The sequence below is a fragment of the Oryctolagus cuniculus genome, chromosome 6 (assembly GCF_964237555.1).
Source record: "Oryctolagus cuniculus chromosome 6, mOryCun1.1, whole genome shotgun sequence".
In the NCBI taxonomy this organism is placed as follows: Eukaryota; Metazoa; Chordata; class Mammalia; order Lagomorpha; family Leporidae; genus Oryctolagus; species Oryctolagus cuniculus.
In genome coordinates, this window is record NC_091437.1 from 148,455,396 (window position 1) to 148,476,587 (window position 21,192).

Consider the following 21,192-nt stretch of genomic DNA (forward strand, 5'->3'; position numbering starts at 1 on the left):
TCTCATCTCTCTGTGTAACTCTGACTTTCAAATAAATAAATAAATCTTTAAAAAGAAAAGGAAATCAAATGAATAAATCAAAGCATACTCATGCCTTACTGGCTTGAGCAAGAATACGGGAAAGAGTTCTGCATGGAGGAAATCTCATGGGCAATGGCCTAGAGGAGGGAAATATTAAAAGCTAATGTAGGGGCAGGTATTGTGGCACAGTGAGCTAAGCCGCTTCTTGGGATGCCTGTATCCCCTATCAGTGCCAGTTTGAGTCCCAGCTGCTCCACTTCTGACCCAGCTTCCTGTTAATAAGCCTGTGAATGCAGTCAGTGATGACTCAAGTACTTGGGTTACTGCTACCCATGTGGACGGCCTAATTGGAGTTCCCAGCTCCTGACTTGAGCCTGGCCCAGCCTTAGCTGCTGTGGGTATTTGGGGAGTAGATGGAATATCTCTCTCCCCTGAACCTTCTCTATTTCTTGGTGACTCAGCACTTCAAATAAATAAATAAGTTTTTTAAAAAACATAAAAGCTAATGTACTAGGTGAAACAGTTCCTGAGACAATGGTGATGGAAAATAACCTGAGGAATTGAGTATAGAAGAGAGTGGGAGATGAATTATCCAGATCTAAGTATCCACATTTCAGTTTCAATAATCCATTCAACCTGCATTTCTTGAGTACCTACTGTAAGATAAAAACTATGCCTAAAGTGACACCCTGACAACAGGGACTCCATTTTGAGCACCCAAGACTCCATCTTGAGAAAGCACCCTCTACCATGAGAGTATGGTTTGACACTAACTATGGTCTAAAACTCAGACAGTAACAGTACACTGCATTCCACTTGGCAGAACATAGAAATCTCCTAACATGATTTCTCAAGCTTAAAACAGATAGATTATACCTGGATTAATGTCAAGATTGTAATTTGTCTATATCCCACATATGATTTAGGTCAGTACCTGGATTAATGTCAAGACTGTAATTGGTATTGTTAAGATTGCAATGGATATTAGATCTCCATATGTTTTATGTCAGCTTGACCCTAGTAATCATGTATTACCTCTCCACTCCTTGTGGTTTTTGCCTTTATAAACCCTGTTGCATTGACCTTCAGGGTCAAGAGTTCTTTAGGGCATGAGCCTGTGCTGAACCACCAGCAATAAAGGACTGTCAAATTTTATCAGTGTGTGGTCCTCCTCTGTTTACACTCTCTCAGGCACAGCATGCCTACTTGAGTAAGAAGAGGGCACTAAACTCATAATCTTACATTCCAGAAGAAATTAGATCTTTATAGTACAGAGTGGTGGTGACTAATCTAGATAAAGTTTCGTACTATGACAGCACCAAGAAAAGCCACCTACCGCAGATTTACAAGGTCAAGGAAAACAAAGGCCACCTGGAGGAAATGCTCTAAAAGCCATGTTGAGCAGGGTTTAAGAAAGGGGCTCTCTGTCTGCTTCCACAGGTTCAAATCCTGACTCCACCTCTTACTAGCTGTGTATCCAGGCAAGATATTTATTTCCTCTGTACTCCAGCCTCTTGACTTGGAAAATTGGGATGTAATGATTATAGCGTCCACAGCACGAGCTACGATTGTTGAAAGAATTAAATGAGAGACTCTGTGTGAAGTCCTTAGCATGGCTTCTGGCACATAAATAAATCTCTACGGAAATGACCTATGAATAAATGATTATAACTAATGTTAAGCTGAGTTAAGAATAAGGAGGAGCTGGTGGTAAATGGGGAAGCACAATGATATCCAGACAGAAGGAAAACTTCAAAAGGCCTGAGTCACAGGTAATCAAAAGGAAGGGTCACAAAGTGGGGACTCCGAGAGGGAAGGCTGGGAAGGTGAGCTTGGCTGGATCGTTCAGGGACTTGCAGGCTGGATGAAGGCATTCAGGCTTTCACAAAGAACAACTGGGAGCCCTCAGAGCTGGGGAATTGATGTGATCAGGCTTGCACCTAGAAAGATCACTCTAACTTCCACGGTGAGTGGATTGATGGGGAAGGCCAGCTCTCAATCAGGAGGCAGTCTTGGAAATCCCAGTGACAAGTGATTGCAGCTTGAACAAAAGTACTAGCAATGAAGATGGAAGAAAGCAAATATTTAGGAAATAAATCTATAGGACCTGCTCATGCTTTTATCCAACTTGACACATGCCCTGGGTATAGCTTCTTGAACAACTGAAATCCTGCACAAAGCTTGGAACATGTTCCAGCACCACTGCCACTAGTCCTTCTCATCAGAGAGGACCAAACTGTCATATAGTAACTGAACAAGTCAGTAAAGAGCATGTATAATTTCTAGCTTGTAGAAGTAGATAATAACCAAATCACATAAAAATGATTCAGAGATTGAGAAATGCACTGCCAAGAACTAAGCCAAAAACAAATCTGAAGATAAAGCACTCTATAATAACGCCTCCCTATCCCTGGCCCATTGCCCATTTCAGCCACTCCAGGATCCAGCTGAACAACAGGGTTGTGTAGGTGAGATGCTCTTCAGTAGCTATCTTAACTCATTTTCTGTGGCTAATACCGCAGTACCAGAAACGGGGTAAGTTATCAAGAAAAGAAGCTTTCTTTGGCCCAACGTGAAGCGGCTGCATCTGGCGGTGACCTTGCAGGCAGGGTCCCAAACTAGCACAGGGAATCACTTGACAAGCAGAGAGTGCACATGTGTGTATGTGTATCTTTGTCTCTCTCTTCTTATAAAGCCACTAGGACTCATGCATGGGGAATCCACTTTGTGACCTTAACTAACCCTAACCACCTCCCAAAGGCTTTGCCTCTACACCCTACAGTCAAGTTAAGTCTGCACTCTCTTAATACCTTACAGCAGATGTTAAATGGCAACATGAGTTTCAGAGGAGACAAACTATATCCAAACCATTGCAATGACCCAATAATTTATCCTCCAACCAAGACATTTATAAGAATAAGAGTGGCTTTTATTAATAACTATGTTAGGACAATAGGCAGAAAACTAGATCTCTTCCAACCAAACCAAGTCATAGAATCACTCACCTCTCTCTCTCTCTCTCTTACACACACACACACACACACACACACACACATACACATGCTTTTTTCCTAACAAAAGCCTTTGATTTCCTTCTGAGGATTCAGCTATCCCCAGTGGTAGGTAGTCTTACTGGAACCATCAATGCAAGTGCCAGGTAGTAAGCCCATGTTTCAAGGTACAGGCTGAACCTGAGGCTTTGAACTTGATAAGAAATTTTACAGAAACATAAATCACCATAAAGACACATTCATTCCAGAGGTATCTCCCAACGAGACCATGGAAATATTTCTGATTCCTAGATCCCTGGCCTCATTATTGAACCTAGTTCTCCAGTTCTTCCCTTCAATTCTATAAGCTATTCAATGCAATACAGTCTTCTTCTGTTATTAAAAATGCTAACTGGGACCAGCATTGTGGCATAGCACATAAAGCCATCGTCTGCAATGCTAGCATCCCATATAGGCACCAGTTCGAGACCTGGCTGCTCCACTTCCAATTCAGCTCCCTGCTAATGTGTCTGGGAAAATAGTGGAAGATGGCCCAAGTAATTGGGCCCCAACACCCACATGGAAGATTCGGAAGCTGCTTCTGAATCATGGCTTGGGCTTACCCCAGCCCCAGACATTGTGGCCATTTGGGGAGTGAACTAGCGGATGGAAGATTCTCTATGTGTGCATCTCTCTCTTTCTGTCTCTTCCTCTCTCTTTGTAACACTGACTTTCATATAAATAAACAAATCATTTCTAAAAAATCCTAATTTATGGAATTACCACAAGCTCTAAAACACACAATTTGACCCTAAATTTTATCTCTGATATTCAATAGTCTTGTGTCCTTGGCCTTAGTATTATCATCTGTAAAAAATAATATAATATATCCCTTATAAAATGGTTTTAGAAATAAGGGATAATGTATGCCAACTACCTGACTCAGTACCTGATTCAGGAGAAAGCCATAAACCAACGTTAATTTCCTTCCAACTTGTGATCCTTCCAGTTACTATTGTGTAGATACAGTTTTGATATTTCAAACCATTATTGGTATGACTGGAATTCTTGGAAGATGAATCACAATGTCCAATGGATACACAGTTGTGCTCCTGAAAAAGTATAAGGAAAAAAATAGACGAGTAGATGAATGGAACATACTATGCATAATGTCCTTATCAGTAAGCATAGTTGAGGTTATGCTACAATAATAAACCCCAAAATCTCAGTGTCTTTCAGCAACAGAGGGTTCTTTCTTGCTCATGATACACTTCCATTATAAGTTAGCCTCGCCCAGTGTATCCATCAAGGAAACAGAACAAAAAAACAGAGCCCATAAAATACACACACATAGAGAAGTCTATTTTAAGGAACTGGCTCACCAAAATCAGTGTGGCAGGCCAGCAGTCTAGAAATTAACAGAGAAGTCAAGGTCATAATCCTGAGTCTGAAATTTACAGGGTAGCAGGCTGGACACTAAGATGGGGTTTCTATGCTGTGCTCTTAGAAATAACTCCTCCCTCTTTGGGAAACCTCGGTCTTTGCTTTTAAGACCTTCCCCTGATTGGATGAGACCCACCTTCATCCTAGAGGATAACCTGCTTTACTCAAAGTCCACTGATGTAAATGTTAATCTCATCCAAAAATCCCATAATGTCAAAGTCCAGATTGGTGTTTAACCAAACAACTAGGCACCCTAAGCTTGGCCAAGTTTAAACAAAAATTAACCAAGCTCAGCACTTATCTCAAATATTGGCCATCATTGTACAGCCAAAGAGAGAGCGTGGAAAGCACACTGGCTCTGGACCTTTCCTTCCATAACTGATGCATCCCACTGTCTCTCCTATTTAATTGACCACAGCAAGTCAATGGCCACACCTAACTTTAGTGGAGTCCTACAATTCTATCATGGACCAAGAACAGAACCAAAATATTAATGAACACCCTTAAGGAATGCTATGCTGTCATAATCTCATCTTCACTATAAAGAATAGCATTGCCTTTTATTTCTCCCTCTCTGACTGTGTTGATAAAGCTTTCTGTTCTCATGGTCCACAGAGAGCCCCTTGAAGGAAGACAGGACAAAAGGCAGATACTGATAGAAGTGCCTCTCATTAGACCTCTTAGCACAGAGCGCTCAGCTTTTGAGGGTCTGATCAGGAGGCTGTAAATTGCCACTGGAAAAGGCAGTCCCATTTCTTAGGTTATCATCTTGGAGTCTGACCTGTGTGATAAGAACCAAGGTAACAGAGGACTACATTTCTTACAAACAACAGACAGAAATGAGGCAGATGGAAGAGGTACCTAAGTTACGATATCTGAAAGGATTTGCAAGCTTCATCCTGCTCTGGGGTGTGTGCCAGATTTCCTCTCCGGGTTCATCTAGAGGCATTGTCAAAGACAATTTCTAAGAAACAAGGATCTGTCCCTTTGTTCATTGTTCGTTCAGTAGCCACTTTCCCTTCTGCTTCCTAAAAAGTAGATTAAATCAATTTATTTTATCCTGCTGAGGCAGCCAAACCTAATTAGCATCTTTGGTCTCAAGTAATCTATGCTTCTCTTAAGGCTTCTTACAAAGCTTTTACAAAAGCTATGCAAAAGACGGGCTTATTATTTTCTCCTTGATCACCTTGTTGGCAAAAGGTAGCCTGGTAAGAAAGCATGGATAGAGCTGAAGTTGGTGCCAATGTGACAGCAGGGCAGTGAGGGTCCCTACCTTAGAGCAGGCATGGGGAGGACGGGATGAGCTAATGACCCCGTGGAGGCTTTAGCACAGCAGCCACCCACAGCCTCACTCGGTGGATGGCAGAAGTTCTTGGGGCATCCAGAAATGGAACTCAACTCCACACAGCAGTCATGGAAGCCCAGAAGGCTACATAACATCTCTTTCCTCCTCTCTAAGATGGAAATGATGACAGTGCACACCACATCAGATGAATCTGAGGATGAAAGATCCACATAAAGCAGTTAGCAGAGCAGCCAGTCCAGCTTTCGTGTGTCACAAGTGCTGTTAGCCATAGCTATGAGGGAAGCGGGGCTTTAGTTGGAGTGTGTCCCCTCTGCTCAGCTCTTTTCAAAACAGCTCTATCTTTTTAGGGACAGCCATTCTCGAATTCTGCCCAAGAAGCTTAGGTACCTCCAAAACAGGAGAAGTCAAGCTAGACTTGGCTATGACCCCTCCTGTCATCACAAAAGTGATTTCAGTATAAAAAATAGGTGCTGATGTGGAATGAAATTTAATATTTGTTCTTCTGCATCACTCTTCACTCTCTCATTCTGGGGCAAGATCATTAAAAATGAGATAAATGTAAATATTTATTCTTGATTCTTTTACTTGTTTACGGTTTATTTTTTTCATGCATTGTATTTGTACATTTTTTAGCAAGTCCCCAGCCAGGCCCCAGGATATCAACCTAAAACAAAACAATGCCAATCCTGTGAGCTTTTGGGTAACTCCCCAGCAGGAAAAGAGGTATACAAGGAAACAGGCGGTGATCCTCCAGTGTTATTAGCCTCCTGGAGGAGGCAGATACATTACACTGAAGGAAGAGAGTATTGAAAAGCCTCCAACGGCTGAAAGACTTACAGGGAGAACAGTGTATAAGCTGAAGTCTAAAGGGCTGGAATGAAGCATGAGAGAAGGAAATGGGGCAATTTTTCTAGGTAGAGACTCAAAGGTAAGATAGAAAATGATAAATATAGGAATGCAATCATTCAGCACTTGGGAGGACCAACATACAGGACAAAGGACACACAAAGTGTCCCAAAAAGTTAGCATCTAAGAACCAGCCAAAGCCCTTCCCAGCCACGTGGATGCTTTATTTGCAGCAGATCAGGCTGCAAATTCACTGATGGGCTCCAGGCCAGAACCTGGTATCTCAACATGTCCCCTCAAAGGAGAGGGTTCTCGAATGGCTCTTAGTGTTAGACAAAAGATGCTCTTTTGCTACTTGAGTTTGAATGCATATTCGGGGAACAGGCCAGGATGGGCACCCCAGGAAAACCCAGCCTGAGAAAACAGCTGCAGCTGACACAGCTTTCTCTCGTCTGAGCAGAACTCATCTCACTCAGCTCCCAGAGGGGCCAGTTCCTGAATGAAGTCACCGAGCCTTGGAAGGAAGCCTGTGCAGGATTTTTAAAGCCAGACTCTTCCCCAGGCTGGGATTGGGAAACACACAATATGCTGGTTGAATTCAAGCTCCTCCAAGCAGGTGCAACAAATGTGAATATTCTCAGATTGTGAAAAGTGTCATGATTACTTCTCACTTCATACACCCAGCAGCCAAGCCAGGAGTCAAAAGGGTCACCTCTTTCTGCATCCCTATGAAAATGAAATGCCTGCCTCCCCTCCAGCAGGAGCCTGGGCATGAAGTCAAAGTATTGTTATCTTGATGGTGTTGAGGTCATGATAATGACAACAGCAATAATAGCTTATGTTTACTGAGCACATACACTGTGCTACTATAAGTACTTTGCATAAATTAACTCATCTCAGAAACTCTGAAGTGCAAATTGCTACCCCAGTTTTACAAAAGAAGAAAATTTTGTAGGTTAGGTGGTGTTACAGGTAAAAAAACTACAGTGAGTTTGAAAAATATATAAAACAAAATGGACAACGTCCATACGTGGAAAGTACTCCCTTTCTCATCAGAGGTGACTGCATAGATCTCAGTTTGCTCATCATACGTGGACCTACCCAAAGTTGTCTATAGCACATCAGGGCACATTATACTCAAATGAGTGACTCCAAAGGCCATGAGAGAAGCTGAAGAAAAGTGTTATGGCTGTCAGAGACTGGGTTCAGCTAGAGGGGATTGGGGAAGGCTTAGGGAGAGGTCAGCCTGGGATCTTGCCAAGCAAGCAGGTCATCACTCCAGGTTAAGTGAACAGGAAGGCAGGGAAAAGTAGAGCAGGTCCCAGGCAGTGCAGCCAGTGGACTGGGGCTGGAACACTGTCTCTCCACAGATATGAAGGTAGAGCCTCAGGGCCACAGTGGCCTCAAATGGCGCCCCCATTTCATCTCTAGAGTAACTTGGCTTTCAACTATATCAGACATTTGGCTTCTGTTTGCAATTTCATTTGAAGAAACAATTTGATTAATTTCCATTTTTAAATAACTTCATGGAGACAATTCACCTAAAATGTTAGAAGTTATGTAACAAGGTCAGCGCTGCGGCTCACTAGGCTAATCCTCCGTCTTGCGGCGCTGGCACACCGGTCAGGATGCTGGATTCTGTCCCGGTGGCCCCTCTTCCAGGCCAGCTCTCTGCTGTGGCCAGGGAGTGCAGTGGAGGATGGCCCAAGTGCTTGGGCCCTGCACCCCATGGGAGACCAGGAGAAGCACCTGGCTCCTGCCTTCGGATCAGCACAGTGTGCCGGTTGCAGCGTGCCGGCCACAGCGACCATTGGAGGGTGAACCAACGGCAAAGGAAGACCTTTCTCTCTGTCTCTCTCTCTCACTGTCCACTCTGCCTGTCAAAAAAAAAAGTTATGTAACAATCACCACAGTCAATTTTAGAGTATTTTGATCACATAAAAGATGAAAGTTCATTTCCACTAATAGTCAGTCATCATTTCTTCCCATCCTCACCTGTCCTCTCTCTTCCACCATGCCCTGACGCCAGGCAATGACTTACCTGCTTCCTGTCTATATTTTTATGTATTCTTGACACATTTTATATTCTTCCTTTCTAATTGTAAATATATATCCTTGGATTAGCACCTCTCCATCCACTCCACCCTTCCCCTTGTTCCCTACAAGAGACTGTTTGCCTACAAACTATACATAGACTGAAAGCAAAGCGATAGAATATTCTACCCAATGGAAACCACAAGATGTTAAGACTAGGTATACTTACATAGGATACAATTTCCATAGGAGGTTACAAAAAGCAGAATCGGGAGGGTGGGGATAGGGAAGATGAAGCAGGAACAGTGGGTTGGGAGAAGACCATGGAGGGTTTCGACTGAACCATCAAACCCAAAGCAAACATGCCATTCCTCTTCACTCGATGGCTTTAGCAGACACCACTAGTAGAGAATGAAATTCTTCCCCAATGTGCTCAGATTCAAATGCCTTTCAGAACTACCCTATACTATAAGCATCAGTAAGTGGCATGTCTAGAGTGAGGCAAGGGAATACAGGCATTTTCCTACAGACAACAGAGAGTATATGTTTTTGAGACATTATCCCTAAGGGTTCATCCACTTATAAGATATCACAATGGTGCTGTGATTCCGTGGCCAGACCCTAGTTGTAGGCAAACCTCATCTCAAAGAAACCTACATAGGTAACTTCCTTGGTCTCCTGATCTTCTCTCCTACAGGCCCAGATTCACAAGTCAATCAAGGCAGCAGAAGTGGGAGAGGATCCAAAAGGCCAACCTGGAGTGACTTTTCATACAATATATAGTACAAAGTATTCCTCAGTTGACTACATTTCTATGTGGAAATTTCAGGATCATGGAATGGAGTAAAGCCTTAAGTTTCAAGGTCCAGAGATGCCAGGTGATGAGGTGAGGGAGCTGTTACAGAGGAGAGGTAAGTAAGAGGGCAATGCCAGCAGTAAGAAAGGACGGGAATTATTTTGAATACAAACTTAATTTGAAACCCTTTTTTAGAAAGAGCAGGAACTGGAGACCTAACCATACTCTGCTACATATAAGGGTGCCCCCAGAAAGTTCACAGACAATTTAATTCAAAGATAATGTGCATTTCCATAAATTCTTCCAAGCACCCTTAAATAGTGGTGTGACCTAGGATAAGTCACTTCACTTCTCTGAGCCTCAGCTTTCTCACTTACAAATGGAAGTGATCATTTCATTTGCATCCCACCTCACAGGGAATGTAGGGAATACCTCTTCATGATTTCCCTTTCTTTTATCGACAGCATCCAGGTTTTGTTTTGGATACAGCTTTGTGAGTCCTTCACAAAAGGTGCCTCAATAGTTTCTTGGCCAAGGAGTGTGCATGCACTCCAAGGCTGGGCCAAACACCCTCACCCTGAAGAGCAGATCTTGATCAGAATAACCCACAAACTGAAGGCAGTCAAAGCCAACACCAAGCAAAGCCAGACCCCTGAAGAGACTATCTTTTCATTCCTGCTCCCTGGACAGGTCTGGTGCTGAAATTGTGTGACCTACCTGCATCTCTCCAAAAATGTGCTCTTAACACTTGGGTGAGCCAGCCTCACCCAGAATCCTGGTTGATGTAGGAAGTGTCAAATAAGATGTAAGGTCAGGTAGTGTTGCAGAGGAACAAAAACAAAACAGATGCGCTCGGTTCACACCAAAAAAATCTGTGAGTTAATGAAAAGTGACGATTCAATACCCATAGGGCTTTGCACCTACCCAGCTTTGTGACCAGACGTCATTACCCCTCTGGACTACCGTTGGCTCATCTGTCAAATTCTGTCATTAAATGAGAAAATCTCAGTGGACGCCTCTAGAGTTGAATTCTATGAAATGATTTGGCCCTACCTGGCTTTAATGTCAACCAATCTCCTGTGCCTCATCTTTAATGGGTGGATATCATGGAAACTCCTTTGCCAGCACCATTTGGGGTCTATCCCAGTATTTCTAAAACCTTTTCAAACCCCTTACTACAGCTTTAATAGAGTTTGTCCCCTTTGAAAAATGAGATATTAAGAGGTGGGATCTGGTAAGACCTTCAAAAGGTAATTGGGTTCTTTCCTTCACGAATAGATTAGCCCATTCAAATGATTAACAGATAAATTGATTAGTAGGTTAATGGGTTATCTCAAGGGTAGGTCTGCTCTCTTGCCATGTGATCACTCTAACCACATCTAGACTCTGCCAGCAAAGAGACCATAACCAGATGCAGTCCCTCACCCTTGGGCCAGAAGTATGAGCCAAACGAGCCTCCTTTGTCTATAACTCACCCACTCTGTGGTTTTCTGTTATTAACAATAGAAAACAGACCAATAACCCAGAATACAATGTTTTCATTAAAAACATCTATATGATTCTTCCTTAAGGAAAATATCAGATCTTAATACAAATCAAGTCTCTACAACAAAAATCAAATCATGTTTTTATTTAATTGGAAACGATAGAAAAGAAGAAATGACTTTGCTCAGATTTTATCATGGAGAATATATAACTGAGAATTTTCACGAATGTTTGCAGCATGTTACAAGCTGTTGCAAGTAAGAAAAAGTGATCCACAGCACCGTGTTAAAACACAATCAAACAATAAAACTGTCCAATATTGCACAAATACGTCCATTCATGTAAGGCTGGTTGTCAAAATAGATCCTTGGAGTCTCAGCAAGTCAGGTTACCCTGCAAGAACCAAGTCCCAAGCCCTTTGCTGTAGGAAGGGAAGCACTAAACTTTGAATGGCCTCCCACTGAAATAGCAGAGTGGTGAAGGCCCCCTGAGTTTTGAGAGGGAGAAAGAGCTGGGACAGATTAAATACCCTTCCTTTACTAGATTTGATTTCAGGGCTTCCATATGAAACCAGAGCAGCCTCATCAACGCTGGCAGCCCTTCAAAATCCATCTTCTCTGCTCCTAAGACAAATCCATATGTCAGCACCAGCAGAAGCGGCAGGGATCCCAAGAACTGAGCAGTCCTGGCCCCACAAGAATGGAATTCACTCCAGACGCCCTCATTGTACAGGCTGCCAGCAGTCAAAGCGAAAGCAGAGCCAGAGCAGAGAGGGGCTCCTAGGTACACCGGCAGAGGTTGGACCAGGCCAGTGCCAAGTGACTCCACCTGAGGGCTGCAGTGGGAATCCCATTAACTGAGGGCTGGAGAGAATTTTCTGTGTGAGTTTGGGTCCCCCTAGTGGAGCAGCGAAAGTGCACTGGCCCAGTCTCCTGAAGGCGGCCCGTGGAGAGATGGAACTTCTCCCAGTGTTGAAACCAGCTGCCAAAACCTGGGGCCGCCTTTCCCTACTTTCCCTGGGGTAGGAGAACAGTTCTGCAGCCAAGCAACCAATTAACATGTAATTCACACCTACTGTTTACCCAGCTTTGGAGAAAGAGAGAAGTACAAGAGGAATCGGGGCACCATCCGCCTCTCAAGGTGTTCATAGTATAGGGGAGGGAGGGCAGCAAGGCTGACAAACAGGCTCCCTCAGGGTTAGCAAGTGCCACATGGAGGCCAGAGGTCACACGACAATGCAGTGGCTCAGGGCAAGAGCCTTGAAATCAGACTGCCTGGGTTCCTCTGCTGGCTCCTCCGGTCTCTGGCTCACTGACCTTGGATTTTTCATTTATATAAGCACTGGTCTAGGCAATAAGGACAGAGCAAAATACACACACACACACACACACAAAATCCATCATTGGGAAACACGCGTCTTCATCGGTGAAAAAAGTGTACAATATACTACCTGATGAAAGGATTTAAGAACCAATGCAGGAGTCAGCATTGTGGTGCAGTAGATTAAGCTATCATCTGCAGCACTAGCATCTCGTAGGAACACCAGTTCAAGTCCCAGATGCTCCGCTGCTGATCCAGGCCCTGCTAATGTGCCTGGGAAAGCAGCAGAAGATGGCCCAAGTACTTGAGCCCCTGCCATCCATATGGGAGACCAAAGGCTCCTGCCTTTGGCCAAGCCCAGTCCCAGTATTTCAGGTTTTTTGGGCAGTGAACCAGAGCATGGAATATCTCTTTCTCTCTCACTCTCTCTGTCTATCAACTCTGCTTTTCAAATAAATACATAAACCTTTCAAAAACTAGCTTACTAAACTATAAAGCATTTTACAAATTAAATAATACAATTCTACATATACTGAGTGTGTCCTATTTTCTAGGTACCATTTTAGACACTAGACAGAGATAAACAAGCAAGGTCTCTAGGCTACAGGAATTCACAAACCGTGCAAATCACTGTGCTTGATCTCTGAGCATCAAAGGTGAAAAGAGTCTTGGGAAGCTAACAATTTAGGAGGAAAAAAAGAGACAGATGAGAGAAATCTCTGCCACCAAAGAATCAAAGGAAAGAGAAAAGTAGCACTCCGTGTTACTGAAACCTATGAAAGAATGCACAAATGGCCTAACAGCTGTCTGCAAAAAATCCAGCAGGTCCATTTCAATTAATCTTTGAACCCCATTGTCTATTTTCGCCTTGATCTCATTACCTTTTTGCTCAATGTGTATCTCCAGTCTGAACCTCTCTAGCAACTTCCTGGCTGGCAATTCTGTCGGTTTGAAGCTTCCACCTGGATATTTTAAAAGCACTTTCAGCGTAGCAGATCTAACACCCACTTAGCACATCCTCCAGGAATGCCAGCTCCTCTTCCCCTCTCTTCCCATGCACCCAGACTCTGAGCTTGAGAACCACATTGTCATCTGTGCCTCCACGCTTTCCCCCAAGTCCCAATAAGTTTCCAAGTCCTAAAGATGCTACGTCCAAAATCTTTTGCTATCATTGTCTTCCTTTCTATGTGTGCTGCCAATCACATTTCTCTTATACGCTGCAAAAGTGAGAGTCCCACTGAGATCCAATCTGCTTTAAATGCAGCTCTAATCTTCTTCTAAAACCTTCAATAATTTTCAATTTCCTACTAAGTCAATTCAAAGTACTCAGCCAACTTCAAACCTCTTTGCAACAGATTCCTGGAAATGTTCAAATAACATTTATCAAGTGCCATCTGTGTGCCAAACCTGCCTCCTGTCCAAGCCAAGGTGATGCAAAGATCTGTCAGCTCAGTCCCTACCCACAAAGAGCCTCCTGTTTGCATGAGGGATTGTGGTGACCATGGAAACACATCTCTTCCATAGCCTTCCAGAGAACCTGCTGCAGGGAACATAACAGGCACACTCAGCTGCGACTTCCATGAATGCCAAGGCCATGCGTCCCCTGGCTACTCCCAACCAATAAGGCCACTCTTGCCCAGTATAGCGATTTTCTGAGTGACTTTGGCTCAGGAACTCTCCATTGACCTGGCTAAAACATTCTCAAGCTTATGTGAGAGTCTTGGGCTTTTTTCTCCTGTGGGGAGCAGCCCGGACTGGACTGAGTTACTGGAATTAAGACTTATTCTGTGCATCTGCTCTCCCACAATATGGCGCTGGGAGAGAAGTAAACAGCTTCCGCACAGCTGCCTCCAGTTCAACCAATGAACTGTAGGACTTGCTCCTGATTGGAGAGCAGCGTGCTCGGCGTGTGGGCAGCCGAGTTAGGATTGGCGGAGGAGGACTATAAAGGAGGAGAGAGACGGCATGCACCAGGAACATCTAAGGGGAACATCTAGCTGAAGGAACACCTGTGCAGCCCCCAGAGAGCCGGCCGGCGGTGTGCCGCTCCCCTGCGGAAGTGGGGAATGTGGCCAGGGGGAACTGCCCTTCCACGGAGGTGGAAGGGATAGTAGCCAACCCGGGAAGAACCAGCAGCAAACCCGGGGAGGGCCGAGCAGACGAAAGAACAGCGCAGGGTCCTGTGTCGTTCCTCCACGAAGAGGGGGAGCGACATTCTCCTCTCTCTCTCTCTCTCTCTCTCTCTCTCTCTCTCTCTCTCTCTTCACAGGTGCCAGACCAGCATTTAGGTCTGAAGGTTCTCTTCCACTACTGCTCCTTCCTCTCCCTTTACTCTTCACAGGCATTCCCCCAATTAAGTCTCCTGTGCTTCTGATTCTAGCTCTGTGTCTGCTTCTTGGAGGACCCAAACTGACCCAGGGGCAATCATGTAGATGGGGAATTTTAGTATGTTGTGATGAGTACTCTATGAGAGAGGCAGCCATGGTTATAAAGAGACATGGAGGGGCCGGCGCCGTGGCTCACTAGGCTAATCTTCTGCCTTGCAGCACCGGCACACCGGGTTCTAGTCCCGGTCAGGGCACCAGATTCTGTCCCGGTTGCCCCTCTTGCAGGCCAGCTCTCTGCTGTGGCCAGGGAGTGCAGTGGAGGATGGCCCAAGTGCTTGGGCCCTGCACCCCATGGGAGACCAGGAAAAGCACCTGGCTCATGCCTTCAGATCAGCGTGGTGCGCTGGCTGCGGCGGCCATTGGAGGGTGAACCAACAGCAAAGGAAGACTTTTCGCTCTGTCTCTCTCTCTCACTGTCCACTCTCCTGTCAAAAAAAAAAAAAAAAAAAAGACATGGAGGAGGAGCACCTCACAGTAAATCCGGGGAGGAGTGCATCAGGGGTTACTGGAACCTGGCACTAGGCTGAGCTATGAAGGATGTAAGGTCGGCTGAATTGGTCTCCACTCTTCTAATAGTACTCCACACTCAAAAATAGCATACTTGGGACAGGCACTCTGGCATCATGGGTAAAGCCATTGCCCGCAGTGCTGGCATCCCACATAGGCACTGGCTCAAGTCCTGGCTGCTCCTCTTCTGATCCAGCTCTCTGCTATGGCCTTAGAAAGCAGTAGAAGATGGCCCAAGTCCTTGGACCCCTGCGCCCAAGTGGGAGACCCGGAAGAAGCTCCTGGCTCCTGGCTTAGGATCAGCCCAGCTCTGGGCTGGCAACCATTTGGGGAGTGAACCAGCAGTGAACCTCCCGCTCTGTCTCACTATAACTCTGCCTTTTGAATAAATATAAATCTTTATATAATAAAAAAAATAGCATGCTTAGCTGCAGCTTCAATTTTTATTCCAGCTGCCCACAGATTTCCTTTATCATTGTTGAGGTCTTGAAGGGAACATAAATAGCTCCATCTTCCCACATTTAAAGTACAAATTGGAAAAATAGGTGTTCCTAGGGTGAGTTCAAAATATCGCCTCTGTTATGAGAAAGATAAGAGGACATTGTTGCCTGTGGGAGCCAAATGGATCTGAGTGCCAGATGCCCCTTTGGGATCTCCTGAGATACAGTGAGTGGCAGCCTACAGTTTGCTCCCAGAAGTCTTTGTTTGCATCTCCATTTGTCTGGGTTACAACAAAATCTGGTGAACCAAGTAAACCAAGCGCAAGCAGCCAGCCTGATGCAGGCAGCTGGGGTGAATGCGGCAAGCCTTCCCCTGGAGAATCCAGGAAAACCGCACTCTCCAAGCGCAGCTCATTCCCTACAGGAGGCAGGGCGGTTAGGATCCAAATGTGCCCAGTTTTCTCTTCTCATGGCTCCCAACCAGATGTCGCTCTACTTCTTCTGGAGTGGCGAGAGGCTTCAATGAAAATTAAGTTTCTTTAACACAAAAAGAAATTTAGGAACTTTAAGAAATGATCTCCCCTAACATGGTTTAGCTTTTTGTTCTTAGCTCAATCAACTTCATTGCTAAGTCCATGGTCCTCTCAGAAGGTCACTAGGATATGGAACTGCACCCCCCACTACCAAATGTTATTCCTGGGACCACTGATGGGTCTGTAAGACATTGTTTCTGGAAGACTCTGAAAAGCACTAAGAACAGAACCAAAATGCAATCAACATGAGAATGAGTCCAACCCAACACTGAAAATCCACTCTGTATTATATTTGCCATGTCACATTGTGTGCAGCCCCATTGGGCACTGGAGTATATCCAAGATTCAGCAATGAGATTAAATGACAGCATTTAATGAACTACAAAAAGACATTTATAAACAGAATGATTGCAACTTGGAGATGCCCCATTATCAAAATCTTAGAGAAAAAAATACATGTTCAAAGGTCAAATTCTCCTGAAAGTTAAAGTCTAAAATTTTTCTAATCTTTATATTTTTACCAAATCTTCACAATGCCCAAGAACAGAATTTTGTCCTTGTGTATTAAAAGCTAACAGTCCAAAATCTGTGGTCCTTATGTGTAGTGAAAGCAAACCTCATCACCAAATAAAAGGCTAAACCCTTAAGTTGAGCAACTTTTTAAATAACATTACCAAACAGTACATGAGAAAAACACATATATGAGACTAAAGTAAATGTTTAGTCTACTTGGTTAAAGAAGAACTAGTTTTCTTCTGGTTAATGAAATAGTCTGACTAATGGCTAACAGGATGGCTTAAACAGACAGTGACAAAGTTGCCAAATGACCTAAAGCCAGGGAATACAGAAAAAAAACACATTTGCACTACCCAATACAGACTGGGAGTGAAGACTGAGTTGGACGTACTTTGTGGTTGATTCGGAAGCCTCGCTAGAACCTTCCCATGAGGGTGGGATTGTTACTAGGCCCGGAGCAACAGAAGCTCAGGAGGCAGGGATTGCCTTTGGCAAGTCCTGTGTGTCTTTCTGTGCAGGACTTCGAGTCTGGCAAGCTCACAAGTCTCGTCTCACTTCGCATTGCACCAAGGACATGAATCTCCACACCCTGACACTGGTGGCCTCAGTCACCTCCAAACCAAAAGGACAGTGAGCCCACTTGACTCGTGGGCCCTCATCAGCAGATCCAGCCAAACATGAGTTTCAAATATTAAAAAAAAAATAAAACTGCATCAACACTGAACACATCCAGATTGTCCCTAAAAAGTGCAAGGTAAACCTATTTTCATGGCACTGACATTGTATTAGGGATCATAATTAATCTCCAGATGGTTTCAAGTATACACAGGGGTGTATACAGATTATATGTAAACACTACCCCGTTTTATGGAAGCGACTTGAGCACTTCTGGATTTTGGTATCCAACAGGAGGTTCTGGAACCAATCCCCAACGCCCACCAGAAGATTATTGTACTGTATTATATTTCATAAATTCATAGAATGAACAGGTCCTAGCTGTTACAGAGCCAAGCTACCTAACATCCACAACAAGGTAAGGACAGTCAACCAAATGGTATATGGTATATGTTTATCCCATTCCCATTAAAGAGAATTATTTTAGGAACTGCTTCTTCCTTGATTATACCCACTATCAAATGAAGCCAGGTTGCTGAGCACAGCTCCCAGCTTATATCAAATATGCAGTCTTGGGCCAGCGCCATGGCTCACTTGGCTAATCCTCTGCCTGCGGCGCCGGCACTCAGGGTTCTAGTCCCAGTTGGGGTGCCGGATTCTGTCCCAGTTGCTCCTCTTCCAGTCCAGCCCTCTGCTGTGGCCTGGGAAGGCAGTGGAGGATGGCCCAAGTGCTTGAGCCCTGCACCCACATGGGAGACCAGGAGGAAGCACCTGGCTCCTGGCTTCGGATTGGCACAGCACTCCAGCTGTAGTGGTCATTTAGGGGTGAACCAATGGAAAAGGAAGACCTTTCTCTTTGTCTCTCTCTCTCTCTCTCACTGTCTAACTCTGCCTATCAAAAAAATATATGCAGCCTTACTTCATTTGGATTCACAAATCTTATATTAAGTAGAAGCAAGAAGTAGTTAGTCCCTAGAGAGCTAAAGCTCTTTGCTGTGTGTGTGTGTGTGTGTGTTGCTCTTGATGGGGAGTGATAAATGTTTTATATGAAAAACCAAGAAAACAAAGTCAGAGGCTTTCGTGTCAGCCTGACCCCTACCTCGTGCCACCTCTTCAGCCCTTGCTCTCCCTGTCTCTTGCCCTCTCAGCAGCTTGCCCTTTGCTGGCTTCGTCTCTCTGGCTTGGCACCTGCCAGGGAAGGAGCAGATGCTCATCTTGGCCAGCCCTGCGTGGCCACAGCAGGATTCTGGCTTCCTCTTTGCTCCCTGCGTCCTGTGCATGCCCAGGCATTACATCAGGGAACCCCAGGAATGCAGGCAAACCCTATCGAAGTCAGTCGGGTGCAGTCAGCCCTCCAGAGTCGGTCATGACGATCTGCCGCCTCTGTTCTTTTCCACCCAGGAATCCCCACTCCCAGTCCACGCTTCCCCCTCCAATGCCCTCAAATCCCTGACCCCGCAGTTGTTCTTCCCTCATTGCTATGAGTAAGTCCTGATACTACTGCATCTGTCCCCTGACTCCCCGGCTGGGCTTCTTCCTTGGAAAGGCTACACTGAGTACAACAGCAAGGGGGAAGCACCTTCTCTCTGCAACGGGCATGGGCATGAGTTCCTGTCATATCACTCCAGCTGCCCCTCCTTCCAAACAGCATCCTTCCCTTTCTTGTCTGTCAAGCCCCCTGCCACGCTTTGTCCAGGCTTCCCTTGTCCTCCACCCACAGTACCACCTCCACTTCTCCAAAGGCCAAGATGGACTTAGCAACCCCTCCTCTATCACCATACTGTGGTTTTACCATGTCTTTCTCAGGTTCCTGGCAACAAAGTTGGACATGGGAGTAGTCAGACTGGGGATTTCAAGGTGGTGCTCTCAGGATCAACAGCCTAAGGAGTAAAGGGCGTAGGCCTGGGCAGAGAAGCTGAACGGTGATACAGTCACCTTAGAGCTTCAGCATGGTCCCATGGAGAGCCCTGAACTAAGATGGCCATTCAGAGTCATCCCACTTTCACACACATGGACCAAGCTTTTATGCCTCACATAGCTGCCCTCGGGGAAAAGGGGGGCAAAATCTCAAGTGAGGCTGCTTTTTTCCACCAAGGGCAATTCCTACAGACCCAACTGAGAGCCACCAGCAGCCAAAACTCCTGGCAGCTGGAAGACAGAGCCCCTGGGTCGTGGAGAGAGATCTGGATGAACGTCCTCCGCATGTTCACGAGTGTGTTCTTGTTCACTCTTTCTTTCACTCACCAAATGCAAGGGGACTTCAAAAAGTTCGTGGAAATGGAACTAAGATGCATTTTCTAGGAACCTTTTGAAGACTCCTCATATTGAGGAGCCCTGCCCTTTGTGTGCAGGCACTATCTCTTCTTTCTCTCTGCACCTGATACATTTAATGACCACACAAGAAACAACTGCTGAAGCAAAGACAAACAATGGGACTGAAGCAGGCCTAGGCAACACCACCTCTTTTTCTACTCCATTTCAAAACCACCCGAGAGACAAGATCAGACCTATGGGAGCCAAAATATCACCTTTATTACTGAAAACAGTGCCCCTAAAGAGTGTTGATTCTATTTGTGGGCAAATGTTGGAAATGAGTAATAAGAGACCCCAGAGTTAGGCAGACTTTTCCACCCAGTCCTGGGAAATACTGGACAATCACGTATCTGCTCCCAAGCACAAGGGAGGGACAGAAAAGACAATCTTCTCTGGGATCCTGAAAGGAAGAATTGTGGGCTAAGAACAATGCCCAGCCTGTTCTCCCATAATTAATGGTTGGAGCTAGGACATCTTCTTCCCCTGCAAAGAAAGGGGAGGCCAAGGCCAGAGTGTGAACGTCGTGGCGCCACCTCCATAACTGAGCATGCTGCAGGATTAGGGACACATTTACCCCTAATGAGTATGTACTGGCCAGACCAACACTTAAAGCAGCCCAGCCTTTGATTCCAGATACAAAGCCCAGTTCCACCCATGACACAGTCATTTACCTGAGCCAGCAAAGCCCCTTGCTCCTAAGCAAGTGCTAGTAGGATTCACCTGTAAATCCTTAGCAAAAAAAAGTTGACCATAATAGAAATTCAATGTCAATAATTTAGGCTTAGATCCACTGCTAGTCAATTTGGAACAAGAGGGGCCAGCGCTGTTGCGTAGCAGGTAAAGCCGCCATCTGCAGTGCTGGCATCCCTTATAGGTGCTGGTTTGAGTCCTGCCTTCTCCACTTCTGATCCAGCTCTCTGCTATGGCCTGGGAGAGCAGTGAAAGATGGTCCAAGTCCTTGGGCACTTGCACCCGAGTGGGAGACTCAGGAGAAGCTCCTGGCTCCTGGCTTCAGATCGGCACAGCTCTGGCCATTGCAGCCATTTGGGGAGTGAACCAACAGATGGAATACCTCTCTCTCTCTCTCTCTCTCTCTCTCTCTCTCTCCTTCTTTCTGTATGTAACTCTGACTTTCAAATAAATAAATCTTTTTTAAAAATTGGAGCAAGAGTGCTTACTATCAAAATAACTCTCCTCTAAGTTCCATACTAGATATTAGTTTCCTCCTGGATCATGTTAATTTCTGGCATACAGCCAATACCTAAATACCAGGGAAGGCCACCTTTGTGGCAATGATAGTACAGTACCCTCGACTGGGTAACTAGATTGGGAATTGGCCAGAGTGAACTTGGTGTGTGTCAGTATAAACAAAATCAGATTTCTCCCCAGCAATGCTCTGGCAACAAAAGGGGACATAATTCAGTGCCAGAAGAATAAGAAAATGAAGTTTACACAGGGACTGGGGCTGAGAGAGGAAGCATTGTGGTTTCTATTCAAGGTTCCGAGCCTGAGGAGAATCTCAATTTAATGTCCTCTTGACAATGGTGTCTGTGCTTCAGTTAAGGTCAGCCACGAGCTGGCCTAGTGCTTGGGGAGATCAGAGAGTTTCACAGGTTTCTCTCTAAATGGCAAGGTGGCAC

General features: G+C 45.1%; 1 long non-coding RNA gene across 2 annotated transcripts in view; it reads right to left on the reverse strand.

Moving 5' to 3' along the window:
* LOC138849975 (uncharacterized) overlaps positions 1-21,192 on the reverse strand; it is an 82,526-nt gene that overhangs the window by 45,006 nt on the left and 16,328 nt on the right. For both annotated transcript variants that reach the window (XR_011389314.1, XR_011389315.1), the window contains 2 exons: positions 5,728-5,950; positions 3,961-4,123 (listed from right to left, as the gene is read on the reverse strand). This is a non-coding gene — a long non-coding RNA (uncharacterized lncRNA). The remainder of the gene's footprint in view (positions 1-3,960; positions 4,124-5,727; positions 5,951-21,192) is intronic.